Here is a 17,493-nt window from a genome sequence, read left to right on the forward strand (position 1 = left end):
TGATACAGATGAAAATATTAAAAGGGCTTTACGTTGAACGGTGGACATTGAGGTATTATTTCCCTTTCCATGTCATCTACTTTTAACTATAATAAACACCTATTGCTTTTGTAATTACACAAAATATTAAAATGGCTGGGAAACAAGCATTTTCTGCCCCAAGCACAGGTAAGCCATTCACATTAGAAGCAGAACATCCTTGGGGCCCAGGAAAGAAGACAAGATACAAGATTCCACAGTATAAGAGGACACCATTCCCCAAATTCCAAACCACACTATTGAAGATTAATATTTTAAATTTTTGAAAGATGGCGGAGAAGTAGCAGGCTGAGACTACTTCAGGTAGGAGGAGATCAGCTAGATAGCTTATCTAAAGATTGCAAACACCTACAAATCCAACAGGAGATCAAAGAGAAGAACAGCAATTCTAGAAACAGAAAATCAACCACTTTCTGAAAGGTAGAACTGGCGGAGAAGTGAATCCAAAGTGACGGGAAGATAGACCGCGGGGGGAGGGGCCAGCTCCCAGCGAGCGGCGGAGCGATGGAGCAACGGAGCACAAAATCAGGACTTTTAAAAGTCTGTTCCACTGAGAAACATCACTCCAGAGGCTAAACCGGGGTGAAGCCCACATGGGGTCAGCGTGGCCTCAGGTCCCGCAGGGTCACAGAAGGATCAGGGGTGGCTGAGTGTCGCAGAGCTTGCAGGTATTAGAACAGGGAAGCTGGCTACAGAGACAGAGCCGAGGAGTGAGCTCATAGCTCAGGGTTACCTTGAACCGGTCACAGGCTCGGTGAGCTCGGAGTGCGGGCAGAGGCCAGGCAGACGAGGGCAATTGGGCACTATTCTCTGAGGGCGCACTGAAGAGTGGGGCCCCGAGCTCTCGGCTCCTCTGGGCCGGAGACGGGGAGGCCGCCATTTTCATTCCTGTCCTCCGGAACTCTACGGAAAGCGCTCAAGGAACAAAAGCTCCCGAAAGCAAACCCAAGCGGATTACTCAGCCCAGCCCCTGGTAAGGGTGGTGCAATTCCGAGTCAGGCAAAGACACTTGAGAATCACTACAACAGGCCCCTCCCAAGAATCAACAAGAAATCCAGCCAGGACCAAGTTCACCTACCAAGGAGTGCAGTTTCAATACCAAGGAGAACGGCGGAATTCCAGAGGAGGAGAAAGCAAAGCACAGAACTCATGGCTTTCTTCTCCCCATGATTCTTTAGTCTTACAGTAACTTTAATTTTTTTTTCTTTTTCAATTTTTTTCTCTCTTCCTCTGCTAATTTTTTTTAACTTTTACCCTTTTCTATTTTAACGTTTTTAACTAGTTTATCTAATATATATATATATATATATATATATATTCTTTTTTGTATTTTTTCTTTATTCGTTTTCTTTTTTTAATTGTTTCTTTTCTTTTTCTTTTTCTTTCTGAACCTCTTTTTATCCCCTTTCTCACCCCTCACAATTTGGAATCTCTTCTGATTTGGTTAAAGCATATTTTCCTGGGGTCTTTGCCACCCTTTTAGTATTTTACTTGCTCCTTCATATACTCTTATCTGGACAAAATGACAAGGCGGAAAAATTTACCACAAAAAAAAAAAGAACAAGTGGCAGTACCAAAGGCTAGGGACCTAATAATATGTCAGATCTAGAGTTCAGAATGACGATTCTCAAGGTTCTAGCCAGGCTCGAAAAAGGCATGGAAGATATTAGAGAAAACCTCTCTGGAGAGATAAAAGCATTTCTGGAGAAATAAAACAGCTAAAATCTAAGTACATTGAAATCAAAAAAGCTATTAATGAGGTGCAATCAAAAATGGAGGCTCTCATTGCTAGGATAAATGAGGGAGAAGAAAGAATTAGCGATATAGAAGACCAAATGACAGAGAATAAAGAAGCTGAGCAAAAGAGGGACAAACAGCTACTGGACCACGAGCGCAAAATTCGAGAGACAAGTGACACCATAAGACGAAACAACATTAGAATAATTGGGATTCCAGAAGAAGAAGAAAGAGAGAGGGGAGCAGAAGGTATATTGGAGAGAATTATTGGAGAGAATTTCCCCAATATGGCAAAGGGAACAAGCATCAAAATCCAGGAGGTGCAGAGAACCCCCCTCAAAATCAATAAGAATAGGTCCACACCCTGTCACCTAATAGTAAAATTTACAAGTCTTAGTGACAAAGAGAAAATCCAGAAAGCAGCCCGGGAAAAGAATTCTGTAACATACAATGGTAAAATATTAGATTGGCAGCAGACTTATCCACAGAGACCTGGCAGGCCAGAAAGATATGGCATGATATATTCAGAGTACTAAACAGAAAAAAACATGCAGCCAAGAATACTATATCCATCTAGGCTATCATTGAAAATAGAAGGAGAGATAAAAAGCTTCCAGGACAAACAAAAGCTGAAAGAATTTGCAAACACCAAACCAGCTCTACAGGAAATATTGAAAGGGGTCCTCTAAGCAAAGAGAGACCCTAAAAGTAGTAGATCAGAAAGGAACAGAGACAATATACAGTAACAGTCACCTTACAGGCAATACAGTGGCACTAAATTCATATCTCTCAATACTTACCCTGAATGTTAATGGGCTAAAAGCCCCAATCAAAAGACACAGGGTATCAGAATGGATAAAAAAACAAAACCCATCAATATGCTGCCTACAGGAAACTAATTTTAGACCGAAAGACACCTCCATATTTAAAGTGAGGGGGTGGAAAACAATTTACCATGCTAATGGACTTCAGAAGAAAGCTGGGGTGGCAATCCTTATATCAGATCAATTAGATTTTAAGCCAAAGACTATAAGAAGAGATGAGGAAGGACACTATATCATACTCAAAGGATTTGTCCAACAAGAAGATCTAACAATTTTAAATATCTATGCCCCTAATGTGGGAGCAGCCAACTATATAAACCAATTAATAACAAAATCAAAGAAACAAATCGACAATAATACAATAATAGTAGGAGACATTAACACTCCCCTCACTGAAAGGACAGATCATCCAAGCAAAAGATCAACAAGGAAATAAAGGCCTTGAATGACACACTGGACCAGATTGACATCACAGATATATTCAGAACATTTCATCCCAAAGCAACAGAATACACATTCTTCTCTAGTGCACATGGAACTTCTCCAGAATAGATCACATCCTCGGTCCTAAATCAGGTCTCAACCGGTATCAAAAGATTGGGGTCATTCCCTGCATATTTTCAGACCACAATGCTCTGAAGCTAGAACTAAACCACGAGACGAAATTTGGAAAGAACCCAAATACATGGAGGCTAAACAGCATCCTTCTAAAGAATGAATGGGTCAACCAGGAAATTAAAGAAGAATTGAAAAAATTCATGGAAACAAATGATAATGAAAACACAACGGTTCAAAATCTGTGGGACACAACAAAGGCAGTCCTGAGGGGAAAATATATAGCTATACAAGCCTTTATCAAGAAACAAGAAAGGTCTCAGGTACACAACCTAACCCTACACCTAAAGGAGCTGAAGAAAGAACAACAAAGAAAGCCTAAACCCAGCAGGAGAAGAGAAATTATAAAGATCAGAGCAGAAATCAATGAAATAGAAACCAAAAAACAATAGAACAAATCAACGAAACTAGGAGCTGGTTCTTTGAAAGAATTAATAAGATTTACAAACCCATGGCCAGACTTATCAAAAAGAAAAGAGAAAGGACCCAAATAAATAAAATCATGAATGAAAGAGGAGAGATCACAACTAACACTGAAGAAATACAGTCAATTATAAGAACATACTATAAGCAACTCTACGCCAACAAATTTGACAATCTGGAAGAAATGGATGCATTCCTAGAGACATATAAACTACCACAACTGAACCAGGTAGAAATAGAAAACCTGAACAGACCCATAACCAGTAAGGAGATTGAAAGAGTCATCCAAAATCTCCAGACAAACAAAAGCCCAGGGCCAGATGGCATCCCAGGGGAATTCTACCAAACATTTAAAGAAGAACTAATTCCTATTCTCCTGAAACTGTTCCAAAAAATAGAAATAGAAGGAAAACTTCCACACTCATTTTATGAGGCCAGCATCACTTTGATCCCAAAACCAGACAAGGATCCCATAAAAAAAAGAGAACTACAGACCAATATCCTTGATGAACACAGATGCAAAAATTCTCTCCAAAATACTAGCCAATAGGATTCAACAGTACATTAAAAGGATTATTCACCACGACCAAGTGGGATTTATTACAGGGCTGCAAGGTTGGCTCAACATCCACAAATCAATCAATGTGATACAACACATTAATAAAAGAACAAGAACCATATGATACTCTCCATAGATGCTGAAAAAGCATTTGACAAAGTACAGCATCCCTTCCTGATCAAAACTCTTCAAAGCGTAGGGATAGAGGGCACATACCTCAATATTATCAAAGCCATCTATGAAAAACCCACCACAAATATCATTCTCAATGGAGAAAAACTGAAAGCTATGCCACTAAGGTCAGGAACACGGCAGGGATGTCCATCATCACCTCTGCTATTCAACATAGTACTAGAAGTCCTAGCCTCAGCAATCAGACAACAAAAGGAAATTAAAGGCATCCAAATCAGCAAAGAAGAAGTCAAACTATCACTCTTCGCAGATGATATGATACTATATGTGGAAAACCCAAAAGACTCCACTCCAAAACTGCTAGAACTTGTACAGGAATTCAGTAAAGTGTCAGGATATAAAATCAATGCACAGAAATCAGCTGCATTTCTCTACACCAACAACAAGACAGAAGAAAGAGAAATTAAGGAGTCAATCCCATATACAATTGCACCCAAAACTAGAAGATACCTAGGAATAAATCTAAGCAAAGAGGCTAAGAATCTATACTCAGAAAACTATAAAGTACTCATGAAAGAAATTGAGGAAAACACAAAGAAATGGAAAAATGTTCCATGCTCCTGGTATGGAAGAATAAATATTGTGAAAATGTCTATGCTACCTAAAGCAATCTACACATTTAATGCAATTCCTAACAAATCCATTTTTTTCAAAGAAATGGAACAAATAATCCTAAAATTTATATGGAACCAGAAAAGACCTCGAAACGCCAAAGGAATATTGAAGGAATAGCATTGAACAGAAATATAGAGACAATCTACAGAAAGAAAGACTTCAAAGGTAACACGATGTCAATAAAAACGTATCTATCAATAATCACTCTCAGTGTGAATGGCCTAAATGCACCCATAAAATGGCACAGGGTTGCAGACTGGATAAAATGACAGGACCCATCCATATGTTGTCTACAAGACCCATTTTGAACCTAAAGATACACCCAGACTGAAAGTGAAGGGATGGGGAAGCATCATTCATGCCAATGGGCCTCAAAAGAAGGCTGGGTTAGTGATTCTCATATAAGATAAATTAGATTTTAAACTAAAGACTATAGTCAGAGATACAGAAGGACACTACATAATTCTTAAAGGGACTATCCACCAAGATGATCTAACAATTGTAATTATCTATGCCCCCAATATGGGAGCAGCCAATTACATAATAAAACTGTTAATCAAGATAAAGAGTCATATTGATATGAATACATTAATAGTAGGAGATCTTAACATGCCTCTCTCAGAAATAGACAGATCATTGAAGCAGAAAATCAATAAAGAAACAAGAGCATTGAATGACACATTGGACCAGATGGACCTCATAGATATATACAGAACATTCCACCTTAAAACAACAGGATACTCATTCTTCTCAAGTGCACATGGAACCTTCTCAAGAATAGACCACACACTGGGTCACAAATCAGGACTCAACCAATACCAAAAGACTGAGATTATTCCATGCATATTCTCAGATCACAATGCTTTGAAACTGAAGCTCAATCACAAGGAGAAGTTCGGAAGGAACTCAAACACCTGGAAGCTAAAGACCAACTTGCTTAAGAATGCTTGGATCAACCAGGACATCAAAGAAGAACTTAAACAATTCATGGAAACCAATGAGAATGAAGACACTTCGGTCCAAAACCTATGGGATACAGCAAGGCGGTCCTAAGGAGGAAATACATAGCCATCCAAGCCTCCCTCAAAAAAATTGAAAAATCCAGAACACAGCAGCTGTCTCTACACCTTAAAGAACTGGAGAATCAACAACAAATCAAACTAACTCCACACATAAGAAGGGAAATAATCAGGATTAGAGCTGAGATTAATGAGGTAGAAACCAGAGATAGAGTAGAACCTTACAATGAAACTAGAAGCTGGTTTTTTGAAAGAATCAATAAGATCGATAAACCATTGGCCACACTAATCCAAAAGAAAAGAGAGAATGCCCAAATCCATAAAATTATGAATGAAATGGGAGAGATCACAACTAACACCAAGGAAGTGGAAACAATCATCACAAGTTCTCATCAACAGTTATATTCCAATAAGCTAAGCAACCTAGATGAAATGGATGCATTCCTGGAAAACTAAAAACGCCCAAAATTGAACCAGAAAGAAATTGACAACCTAAATAGACCGATATCTAGCAACGAGATTGAAGCAGTGATCAAAAACCTCCCAAAAAACAAGAGCCCAGGACCTGACAGATTCCCTGGGGAATTCTACCAAACTTTCAAAGAAGAAATAACACCTATTCCCCTGAAGCTGTTTCAAAAAATTGAAGCAGAAGGAAAACTCCAGACTCTTTCTATGAAGCCAGCATAACCCTGATCCCCAAACCAGGCAAAGACCCTACCAAAAAGGAGAATTTCAGACCAACATCACTGATGAATATGGATGCTAAGATTCTCAACAAGATCCTAGCAAACAGGATCCAACAGCACATTAAAAAGATTATCCACCATGACCAGGTGGGATTCATCCCTGGGCTACAAGGATGGTTCAACATTCGCAAATCAATCAATGTGATAGAACAAATCAATAAGAGAAGAGAGAAGAATCACATGGTCCTCTCAATTGATGCAGAAAAAGCATTTGACAAAATCCAGCATCCGTTCCTGATTAAAACACTTCAAAGTATAGGGATAGAGGGAACATTCCTGAACTTCATAAAATCTATCTATGAAAGACCCACAGCAAATATCATCTTCAATGGGAAAAAGCTTGCAGCCTTGCCTTTGAGATCAGGAACATGACAAGGATGCCCACTCTCACCACTCTTGTTCAACATAGTATTAGAAGTCCTAGCAACAGCAATCAGACAACAAAGAGAAATAAAAGGTATCCAAATTGGCAATGAAGAAGTCAAACTCTCTCTCTTCACAGATGACATGATTCTTTATATGGAAAAACCAAAAGACTCCACCCCCAAACTACTAGAATTCATACAGCAATTCAGTAACGTGGCAGGATACAAAGTCAATCTACAGAAATCAGTGGCTTTCGTATACACTAACAATGAAAATACAGAAAGGGAAATTAGAGAATCGATTCCATTTACTATAGCACCAAGAACCATAAGATACCTGGGAATAAACCTAAACAAAGTGGTAAAGGATCTGTACTCGAGGAACTACAAAACACTCATGAAAGAAATTGAAGAAGACACAAAAAGATGGAAGACCATTCCATGCTCTTGGATCGGAATACTGAAAAACAAAGCCAAAGTTGGTGGCATCACAATTCCGGACTTCAAGCTCTATTACAAAGCTGTCATCATCAAGACAGCATGGTACTGGCACAAAAACAGACACATAGATCAATGGAACAGAATAGAGAGCCCAGAAATAGACCCTCAACTCTATGGTCAAGTAATCTTTGACAAAGCAGGAAAGAAAGTCCAATGGAACAAAGACAGCCTCTTCAATAAATGGTGTTGGGAAAATTGGACAGCCACATGCAGAAAAATGAAATTGGACCACTTCCTTACACCACACATGAAAATACACTCAAAATGGATGAAGGACCTCAATGTGAGAAAGGAATCCATCAAAATCCTCGAGGAGAACACAGGCAGCAACCTCTTCGACCTCAGCCGCAGCAACATCTTCTTAGGAACATCACCAAAGGCAAGGAAAGCAAGGGCAATAATGAACTATTGGCATTTCATCAAGATCAAAAGCTTTTGCACAGCAAAGGAAACAGTTAACAAAACCAAAAGACAACTGACAGAATGGGAGAAGATATTTGCAAATGACATATCAGATAAAGGGCTACTGTCCAAAATCTATAAAAAACTTAGCAAACTCAACACCCAAAGAACAAATAATCCAATCAAGAAATGGGCAGAAGACATGAACAGACATTTCTTCAAAGAAGACATCCAGATGGCCAACAGACACATGAAAAAGTGCTCCATATCACTCGGCATCAGGGAAATACAAATCAAAACCACAATGAGATACCACCTCACGCCAGTCAGAATAGCTAAAATTAACAAGTCAGGAAATGACAGATGCTGGTGAGGATGCGGAGAAAGGGGAACCCTCCTACACTGTTGGTGGGAATGCAAGCTGGTGCAACCACTCTGGAAAACAGCATGGAGGTTCCTCAAAATGTTGAAAATAGAACTACCCTATGACCCAGCAATTGCACTACTGGGTATTTACCCTAAAGATACAAACATAGTGATCCAAAGGGGCACGTGCACCTGAATGTTTATAGCAGCAATGTCTACAATAGCCAAACTATGGAAAGAACCTAGATGTCCATCAACAGATGAATGGATAAAGAAGAAGTGGTATATACACGATGGAATACTATGCAGCCATCAAAAGAAATGAAATCTTGTCATTTGCGATGACTGGTTGGAACTAGAGGGTATCATGCTTAGCGAAATAAGTCAATCAGAGAAAGACAACTATCATCTGATCTCCCTGATATGAGGAAGTGGAGATGCAACATGGGGGGTTAAGGGGGTAGGAGAAGAATAAATGAAACAAGATGGGATTGGGAGGGAGACAAACCATAAGTGACTATTAATCTCACAAAACAAACTGAGGGTTGCTGGGGGGAGGGGGGTTTGGGGAAGGGGGGTGGGGTTATGGACATTGGGGAGGGTTTGTGCTACGGTGAGTGCTGTGAAATGTGTAAACCTGGCGACTCACAGACCTGTACCCCTGGGGATAAAAATATATGTTTATAAAAAATAAATAAATAAATTTAAAATATATATATTTTAAATTTTTGCCTAGTTAGCTGAGAAAAAATACATGGGACCTTAATAGTTTTCTTTTGCTGTATCATAATTCAACAGTAAGATTGAGGATCTTATAAGATGAAAATCAATAGTGTACACTGGTTAAGTGTAGGGGCTCAGCGGTCACACAAATTCTGTTCAAATCTTAGTCTTGTGACTTGCTAGCCCTGCCCTCACTGTGTTTTAGTTCCCTGCTGTGTAAAGTTGAGCAACAATAGCTCTTCCCCCTAGGCTACACTGAGGTTGAAATGAGTTAAGTATGGATTTAGCACTTACAGCAGTTTGGGGCACAGAGGAAATCAGCAAAAATATTAACCTTTCTTATCATTATTATCATACCAGAATGGACCATCAATGATTCTACTAGCATTTTTATTATATGGGCTTATGTTAATTGGCATGGTTGACCTTCATGTTTGTTGTTAAAAACTAGTTTACAAAGCTTTAAGTAGGACATCATCGCATCGCTATTCTTAACTATATATGGCTATATTTGAATGGCAAAATTTCTGAAAATTACAAATTTATTGAACTGTTAGTACTTATCCATGAATAGTAGGCTTTTAATTGTTTCTAATGATTTTCATTGTGCTTTCGTGTATTTTCCATTTTTATCTGCAACGAAAGTGCCTTGATTTTGAAAGTAAAAAAAAAAAAAAGAAAGAAAGTAATCGGAAAAAATAAATATCTCCAGCCTTTCCCATAAGAAATGGGATCAGTGGGGTGCCTGAGTGGCTCAGTGGGTTAAAGCCTCTGCCTTCGGCTCAGGTCATGGTTCCAGGGTCCTGGGATCAAGCCCCGCATCGGGCTCTCTGCTCAGCAGGGAGCCTGCTTCCTCCTCTCTCTCTCTCTGCCTGCCTCTCTGCCTACTTGTGATCTCTGTCAAATAAATAAATAAAATCAAAAAAAAAAAAAAGAAAGAAAAGAAATGGGATCAGGGTTAGAATGGGAAACATCCCTAAGCCAAAGGAATTAAATAATAGGATGGTCCTGGAACTAATTTATGAATGTACCATATGACAGTCTTAACTGAACAGCTTCAAGAACGTTCAGATGCCTGAGAGAAGAGCAAGCATGTCTCTCAAATAAACCTTATATTCTGCAGTCCCACAGTGTCTCTACTTCCCAGTATTTAGTGAGGGTCATGAGACAAATGTATTTTCTCAACATGCTTATTTTTGTTCTCTCTAAATAAAGGTACCTTTAACTAAATGCAAGCTCATGAGTTTAACCCCCAGTTAGCCAAGCAGAGAACCACAGGGGAGAGAAAGGGAGAAACTACATGAGATCACCCAGTGTTCGGCCCACAGCTTCCAGAGGGGAACATGCTTCAACCGCAGGATTCAGGGGGAATTTTAGTCACAGGCTCCTTTGACCTAGGGACCAGGATAACCAACACACATGGATTAAAATAACTTTGAACTTGTGCAATGGCTAGCAGACACATAAAAATATGTTCATCGTTAGCCATCAGGGAAGTTCAAATCAAAACCACACTGAGATACCACCTTACACCAGTTAGAATGGCCAGAATTAACAAACAGGAAGCAACAAATGTTGGAAAGGATGTGGAGAAAGGGGAACACTCTTACACTGTTGGTGGGAATGCAAATTGGTGTAGACACTTTGGAAGACAGTGTGGAGATTCCTCAAAAAATTAAAGATAGAGCTGGGCACCTGGGTTAAAGCCTCTGCCTTCGGCTCAGGTCATGATCTCAGGATCCTGGGATCGAGCCCCACATCGGGCTCTCTGCTCCGCAGGGAGCCTGCTTCCTCCTCTCTCTCTCTGCCTGCCTCTCTGCCTACTTGTGGTCTCTGTCTGTCAAGTAAATAAATAAAATCTTTTAAAAAAAAATTAAAGATAGAGCTTCCCTATGACCCTGCAATTGCACTACTGGGTATTTACCCCAAAGATACAGATGTACTGAAAAGAAGGGCCATATGAACCCTAATGTTCATAGCAGCAATGTCCACAATTGCCAAACTGTGGAAAGAGTCAAGATTCCCTTCAACAGACAAATGGATAAAGAAGATGTGGTCCACATACAAAATGGAATATTATGCAGCCATCAGAAAGGATGAATACCCAACTTTTGTATCAACATGGAAGGGACTGGAGGAGATTATGCTGAGTAAAATAAGTCAAGCAGAGAGAGTCAATTATCATATGGTTTCACTTACTTGTGGAACATAAGGAGTAACATGGAGGACATTAGGAGAAGGAAAGGAAAAGTGAATTGGGGGAAGCTGGAAAGGGAGACAAACAATGAGAGACTGTGTACTCTGAGAAACAAACTGAGGGTTTTAGAAGGGAGGGACATGGGGGGATGGGTTAGCCTGGTGATGGATATTAAGGAAGGCATGTATTGCATGGATTGCTAGGTGTGGTACATAAACAATGAATCTTGGGACAGTGAAAAATAAAACAAAACTATATAAAAAAGAAATACTTTCCTTGTGCAACTAAAATAGTAAAAGGAAAGGAGTATATATATATATATATGTATATATATATATATATATCTACTTCCCAGTATTTAGTGAGGGTCATGAGACAAAAGTATTTTCTCAACATGCTTATTTTTGTAGTATACATATATGTAGTATACATATATATACATATATGTAGTATACATATATATACATATATATACTACATATGGGTTTAATATATCTAGAGGCTTAACATTTGGTAAATATCCTAAAACCAGTAATTAAATTTGCCAAATTTTCTCCCCACTTTATCTGATTCCTAAGTCCATGTTCCTAACTATTGGGATATACAATCTTATTCTACATTAGGGCTTAGGCCAGCATGGGGGAAAGTGACTACCCATGATGCTTCAGGCAAGGCTCAATCTGGTATTTGTAATTCGAGTCCCCTGTTAGTCTGTTGTATGGCAGATCCATCTTTATACTCTGTTATTCTGTCCTATCTCCTTTCAATGTCCAAGCAGAAGGTAAAAGATGGTAAGAAAGGAAATTAAATAAAATAGGGAATGATTTGCTTTCTCCTCCACACTATAATCAGGTGATTTGTACTACAAAGCAGCAGCAGCTGTTTCTCTCTCATATATATTTCCATTCCCTGCTGCCTTAAATATAATTGGTTTCTGTGAGATCATGTTAAGGTCATGTCTTACAGAAGGAAGAACACAGAGGAGGCCATACATATATTTGTTGAAGTACGACATATTAAACACTTCCTATATGTTTACTCATTTCTCGTTTTCTCTTCACAACAGCTCTGTTAAGTAACAATATGTCCATTTTACAGATGACCTAGGTCAGGCTCACCAGGATCACAAAGGATATCTCCCTATTATAAGGTCATACACATTTAAATGGAAGCAAGAATTGGATCTACTACACACACACATATGCACACACACACACACATATGTGTGAAATACACAGCACATGTTCACTTACATGTATTATTTTGTAAAATTTTGATCACACTTTTTCAAAGATTTTATTTATTCACTTGACAAAGAGAAAGAGAGCACAAGCAGGGAGAGGCAGAGGGAGAGGGAGAAGCAGGCTCCCCACTGAGCAGGAGGCCCGATGTGGGACTCAATCCCAGGATCCCAGGATCATGACCTGAGTTGAAGGCAGATGCTTAATAGTCTGAGCCACCCAGGCACCCTGTGATAACGCTTTTATGCACTCGCCTTTTTCATTCAAGAGGGAAGATTAGAATTCAAAATGGGTTAAAAGGAAAAAGCACACTTGATAATACTAAAGGATAAAATTTACTAAGAAAATGTTAGTTATTAATACTTATTTATCCACACAACAAAATTATTTAAAAATTTAAACTATAGGAAGTGCAAGGAAAAATATGAAAAACCACACTAATAGATGATTTTAACATACTTGCCTCAATCTATGAACATTCATGTGGAGAAAAATTTGGTAAGTATAGAGAAGATCTAAACAACAACCTCAAAGGCAGATCTTATAGACAGACATATTGAACTCTGAAGCTTGATATTACACAATACACTGACTTTTCAAATGAACATGGAACATTTGTGAACACTGACTTTACCTTAGGTTGTTTGACAAATGTCATACTCAAATGGAAATATAGATTAAAATTGCTGAAATTAAGGAAAATACAATATTTTAGACTACAGCTAGAGCAGCTGTCAGAGAATATTTTAAACTTTATATTTAAACCTATATTAATAAAAATGAAAATAAATGAAATATATATTCAATTCAAAACACCAGATTAAAAACCATGATGTAGATTAAAAGAATGTGGATGGCAAGAATAATTCAAGGTAAAAGTAGAAATGAAGAGGTTAGAAACAACACTGCAGTAGAATATATACATAAAGATAAATGCAGGTTTATGGGGAGGGGAAGATAACAAAAACATGAAGAAATGACACAGTCTTTAAAAGAAAGGAAAGAGCCGAGTCCCATATGTGAAAAATCTGCAGAACTGCATTCAAGTACAATTGACTGTTGAACAACACAGGGGTTAGTGGTGCTAACCCCCTGCACAGTTGAAAATTGGAGTATAAGGGGCGCCTGGGTGGCTCAGTGGGTTAAAGCCTCTGCCTTCGGCTCAGGTCATGATCCCAGAGTCCTGGAATCAAGCCCCGCATCGGGCTCTCTGCTCCACGGGGAGCCCGCTTCCCCCTCCTCTCTCTGCCTGCCTCTCTGCCTACTTGTGATCTCTGTCAAATGAATAAATAAAATCTTTAAAAAAAAAAAAGAAAATTGGAGTATAACATTTGACTCCCCCAAAACTTAACTACTAATATCCTACAGTTGACTAGAAGCCTTACCAATAACAGTTGATTAACATACATTTTGTATGTTATCTGTATTACATACTGTATTCTCATAATAATAATATTTTCTTAGTTCTTTTGGTATGTCTAGGCTACACAGTTCATCTGTCTTTTTTTTTTCAAATTGTTGCAAATCTCCAAAATTTTCCAACAGATTTACTGAAAAAGATCCACATGTAAGTGGACCCATGCACTTCAAACATGTTGTTCAAGAGTCAACTGTACCTTTAAAAACACAGACAAAATGAAAAATTTTTTTGAAAATTACAACTTATTCAAATTGACCCCAATAGAGACAAAGAGTCTAATTAAGCCAATTACATGAAGAAATAATGAATGAGTTTAAATAATTCTCTCATGAAAAAGCACAAGGTGAGATCTTTCCAGAGGAGAATTCTTTAAAAAGAATTTAAATTCTTTAAAAGTTACATAATCCCAATGCAACTTAAACTATTTCGTGGGTATAGAAAATATGTAAAATGTTGAAGAATAAGACTAATTTTTAAAAACAGTAACAATTGCACAAAAATTACCTAGTATCTATAAGAATATGAGGAAATGTTCTTAAATATTACCAAACAAAAGTGAATATCACGTAAACATAGGTCATGACCTTATAAAACTTGTTCCAAAAATGCAAATGTGTTTCAATACAGGAAATCTATTAATATAATCTAGTGTATTCACAGAGCCAAGGAAACAGTTATATGACACCTTCATATGCAGAAAGGTATTTATCAGCATCAACACGGGTATTTAGCAACATCAACACTCACTCATGTTTTAAAAAAACTCAACAGAATTAGAATTAGTGGGTAATTTCTTAACATGAAAATATGTAACTTCTTGTAATGAGCACTGGGTGGTTAGTGATGAATCACTGAATTCTACTCCAGAAACCAATATTGTACTGTATGTTAACTAGGAAAATTTTAAATTAAAAAAGAAAATATGTATACACACCTCAGACAAAAAGCTAGCATTCTACTAAATGGAGAAACACTAGAGGCATTCCACCTAAAGCCCAGAAAACTGAAGACAAATCATCATCATCATCATCATCATCATCATCCTGAAATCAGGGAGAGAGGAAGAATGCATTACTTAGGGGAAGCAAATGGCATGAAGGATAACATATTTCTTGTCAAAAATTGTGTAGTCCAGAAGAAAGTAGCACATTTTCAAGTGCTGAAATAAAAGAGCTGTCAACCTCAAATTCTATCTCCAATTAAATTATCTTTCAAGAATTGATAGCAACAAAATGACATTCTTAAATGAAGGGAAACTAATTTGTCACCAGCAGATAAACCCTAAAGAATGGGTAAAGGAAACAAAAAAAATTGATATAAGAAGAAATCTAGGAAAATATGGGAAGAAACAAGAACAACAGAAAGCACAAAAATATGGTTAAATATTTTCCTTTTCCTCTTGAGATTTCCAAATTCTGTTTGATGTTAGAAGCAAAAAGGATAATACTACCTGATGTGGTTCTTAATATATGTAGAGGAAATAGTGAACACTATATCATTATAAATGGTAGATGGTAAAGGGATTATATTGAGCACAGCAGCAGAAAGCGCTGGGCATGCAGGTACTCGCCATTGTTTGAGGCACCTATTATTCATGAATGTACGAATCAATAAATGAATGAGAGATATCCTGAGATAGAGGCACACCTTTCCCCCATATTCTAAATAGATGGCTATGAACTGAACATCACTTCTCAAGACATTTGGCTACTTTGACCTCAGTGATCTCTTCTCTTTCCTTAAAAAATGTCTTTATTGGAATGCGATACTTTCCAGATGTTCCAAACTGTGCAAATACTACATATCTTACCTCATCAGCTCCGTTCCCTGGTTATTAGATACTTCTGCTCTAAGATCAAAGGATTCAGGACAGCCTAGAAATCATCCTTTGCATGTTTGTTAATCTCTACCTTTGGTAAGCTGGCAGAAAGATGAATTTAGAGATAAATGAAAAGAGCATTGTGAGTCTACCTGGTAAGACACTGAAGTTACCCAAAAAGAATCCAGGATAGGGCCAACTGTATACATGGCAACATGTGCAGATAACATCAATGAAATCCAGAAATAAACCCACATCCCAGGTGAGATCCTGTGCAGAGGTTCTATTGAACATAGTTTAAAAGTTCAGGTAGTGTGAACACATTTAAAAAGATCAGGTAGTATGGACAATAGCAAAATGCATTTTTGTGCAAAGTTTGCAGAGCTCCTGTTTCTACCACAGCACAGCTACTCAACCATCGGGGGGCAGGGAGGTTGGTCAACAAATCCAGTTCCAGTTGTGGTCATGGTGCCACATTTAACCCCGTAGAAAACACTATGCAAAAGCAATATGTAAATGACAGTGACAGTCAATGTTAAATTTTGCCTTCTAAACTTGTCCAAGCAGTATGGTGCTCTGATATAACCCACCGTACTTACAAAAGTAGTTGAGGCAACAAAGGAGGAGAAAAGCCTCACAGAGTGATCTCTGGGAGGATGCAGAGATGAAACAAACGAACGGATGGAGAGAGAGCTAACACTTGGTGTGTTCTGGTTAAGAATGTGACAGCAGGAGGCAGGCAGAAACTTGCTGACAGATGAGATTCTATGGGACCAGGGGTCAGTGAGAAACAAAAAAGTATCATTTCCGGCCAGTGCGGAGATCCATTAATGCTAAATCTTTCCCTTTGCTGCTGTAAACATTCGGGTGCACATGCCCCTTCGAATCACTACGTTTGTATCTTTAGGATAAATACCCAGTAGTGCAATTGCTGGGTCATAGGGTAGTTCTATTTTCAACATTTTGAGGAACCTCCATGCTGTTTTCCAGAGTGGTTACACCAGCGAATGTTTATAGCAGCAATGTCTACAATAGCCAAACTATGGAAAGAACCTAGATGTCCATCAACAGATGAATGGATAAAGAAGATGTGGTATATATACACAATGGAATACTATGCAGCCATCAAAAGAAATGAAATCTTGCCATTTGCGACGACGTGGATGGAACTAGAGGGTATCATGCTTAGCGAAATAAGTCAATCGGAGAAAGACAACGATCATATGATCTCCCTGATATGAGGGAGAGAAGATGCAACATGGGGGTTTAAGGGGGTAGGAGAAGAGTAAATGAAACAAGATGGGATTGGGAGGGAGACAAACCATAAGTGACTCTTTTTTTTTTTTTTAAAGATTTTATTTATTTATTTGACAGAGAGAAATCACAAGTAAGCAGAGAGGCAGGCAGAGAGAGAGGAGGAAGCAGGCTCCCTGCTGAGCAGAAAGCCCAATGTGGGGCTCAAACCCAGGACCTGGGATCATGACCTGAGCCGAAGGCAGCGGCTTAACCCACTGAGCCACCCAGGCGCCCCAGCATAAGTGACTCTTAATCTCACAAAACAAACTGAGGGTTGATGAGGGGGGTTGGGAGAGGGGGGGTGGGGTTATGGACATTGGGGAGGGTTTGTGCTATGGTGAGTGCTGTGAAATGTGTAAACCTGGCGATTCACAGACCTGTACCCCTGGGG

This window comes from Lutra lutra, chromosome X (genome assembly GCF_902655055.1).
Source record: "Lutra lutra chromosome X, mLutLut1.2, whole genome shotgun sequence".
In the NCBI taxonomy this organism is placed as follows: domain Eukaryota; kingdom Metazoa; phylum Chordata; class Mammalia; order Carnivora; family Mustelidae; genus Lutra; species Lutra lutra.